At 52.2% G+C, this 2,388-nt stretch overlaps 1 pseudogene; it reads right to left on the reverse strand.

Moving 5' to 3' along the window:
• Nucleotides 1-738: 738 nt before the first annotated feature.
• Nucleotides 739-1,803, reverse strand: LOC119384863 (uncharacterized; annotated as a pseudogene).
• Nucleotides 1,804-2,388: the final 585 nt, after the last annotated feature.

Below are 2,388 nucleotides of genomic sequence, written 5' to 3' on the forward strand. Positions count from 1 at the left end.
TAAGAATGCCTGCCAACAACGTGTCGATGACTCGTTGAAACACCCATGGCGCGACGGAAATTCCAAACGGTAGCCGCCTGACCTTGTGCAGCCCCTTGATAGTGTTAACTGTGAGAACTTCGGCCGACACCTCATCCAGAATAAGCTGTTGATAAGCTTGAGCTAGGTCGAGCTTAGTAAATATCTTGCTTGACCCGAGAGTCGACAATATTTCCGCGGCAGTAGGCAAAGGATACCCGCTGGTTTTAACTGCCTTGTTTACCGTGCTACGGTAATCCCCGCAGAGACGCAAGGTTCCGTCTTTTTTCCTTACCACCACGAGCGCAGTTGCCCAGTTGGAGTACTCGACTGGTTCCCAGACTCCTTGTTGCACCAAGCGGTACACTTCCTTGGCCACATCGTCTTTCAGTGCTAGTGGAACTGTACGACTTTTGAGGAACGTTGGTTTGGCGTCGTCTTTCAGTTCGATGTGCACTGGCGGTCCATTGAAGCCAGGAAGGTCACTGCGAAACACCTCAGAAAATCGTGAAGTGACGTCTTCAACATACAGTTGCTGAATTCCATGCAGCCCAATGCCCAACGGCCTAAACCAGTTCCGCCCAAGCAAACTGTTACCGCTTCTCTTCAATACCAACAAAGGCAGCTTTGCCGTCCGACCCTTGAGTTCCACCCCAACCTTTGCGCGACCCACTACAGGCAACGCCTCTTTTCACCATGTTACGAGCGTTGTGCTTTACTCTCGAAGGGGCATTTTACTTTGATTTCCCTCGATCGAGCGCAACGTTTCTTCACTCACAATTGAGCACGATGCTCCAGAATCAATTTCCATGGGTACATTCTGCCCTTCAATCTGTACTTCAACCATGAATTTTTCTTCTTGCTCATTCACCTCGCAGAGGGAAAATAATTCGGTCATTTCGTAGGCGCCCTTGCTTTTACTCTCTTTTTTTTCTTCTGCTCGTGCGAAGTCTTTCTTTGAAACTTCCTAACCTCGTCTTTCGAACGACAGGCTTTCGCAATGTGTCCGATTTTCTTGCACTTGAAACATGCCGCCTTTCTAAAACTGCATAATTGCGGAGCGTGCTTACCGTTGCAGCGATAGCAACTGGACTCTTCCGCTGCGGTGTCTTGTTTCGTGCGAGTTGCTTGAATGAGGCCCGGGCTGTCCTTTGTCTCGTCTCGTCCCTGGTTGCGTATGTCTCGCTGCTGCTTTGCTGTAGCTTCAGCTGTCACGGCCATGTCGTACGCGACCTGGAACGTAAGGTTGGGCTCGGCGAGAAGTCTCTGCTGGACTGCTTCGTTCTTGATGCCGCACCGAAACGATCTCGCATCATGACGTCCAGCGGTAGTTGCTTGTCACCAAAACCGCAGTCTTCCGTTAGCTTCCGCAGAGCCGTGACGTAGTCTGCCACCGATTCATCAGCCGCCTGGTTTCTCCTGTAGAACAAAAACCTTGCGTGCAGCTCGGAAGGCCTCGGATGCAGGTGCTTGCGAACGGCCGTCTTGATTTCGTCGTAGCTTGCCATGGTCGGTCTTACTGGCTTCACCAGGGTTACGATGAGCCCGTACGCTGCTTCGCCGCAACAACTCAGCAGAACTGCTCTTTTCTGCTCGTCCGTTGTTATCTTGTTCGCGTCGCAAAACATTTCCAACCGCTCGACGTACTCATCCCAAGACGCGTCCGTGCCAAGACGATACTCGCCGATCTTGCCGACAGCCATCCCGCCTTCTTTAACGGCGGCCTCGCCGGGCCGGTCCGCTTCGTCTCCAATGTAGTAAATCAGTCGGACGCCCAGTCGTGAAATGAACGTAGGTTTATTGATGCACACTCCTTTTATAGCATGAGTGAAACTCGTGATAAGGCCACCGCTGCTTGCGTGGGTGATAAGCGATGAAATGTACATGTGACGTCAGTACATAACACAAGGCAGCTCGCATGCCAGAGAGCTGTTCATAACTGCATTGTCTTCTACACTCAGATCCTCTGTTAGCCTGTATGGCGTTTGGGTCCTCAGAGTGCGATTTCTTTCATTTTCAGCAATCCAAGCGGCAGGACTTGCGTCTAAGAGCTCTCCCGTGCACTCCGCTTCGCGAGATACCTGTGAACCCTCTGAACTCCCGACTCCATCCTCAGCTGGCACGCCCTCCCTGGCATTGTCTATAGGGAGCTTGCACTAACGGCGGCGACGCTATGCACTCTGGGTAGGCAGCCATTTTTTTGTCAGAGGCGACCACGGGGTGCAGTGGCGCAGTCGTGTTTGCGAGCGTTGGCGTAGCTTGCAGGTGTGATCAAGTGCGAGCGCGACGCAAACTTAACTCCAACAAGCATCGTGCACGATGTCAGCTACACTGGAAGACTACACCGCAACGCTGTGCCAAAAATACCGC

The sequence above is a fragment of the Rhipicephalus sanguineus genome, chromosome 1 (genome assembly GCF_013339695.2).
Source record: "Rhipicephalus sanguineus isolate Rsan-2018 chromosome 1, BIME_Rsan_1.4, whole genome shotgun sequence".
In the NCBI taxonomy this organism is placed as follows: domain Eukaryota; kingdom Metazoa; phylum Arthropoda; class Arachnida; order Ixodida; family Ixodidae; genus Rhipicephalus; species Rhipicephalus sanguineus.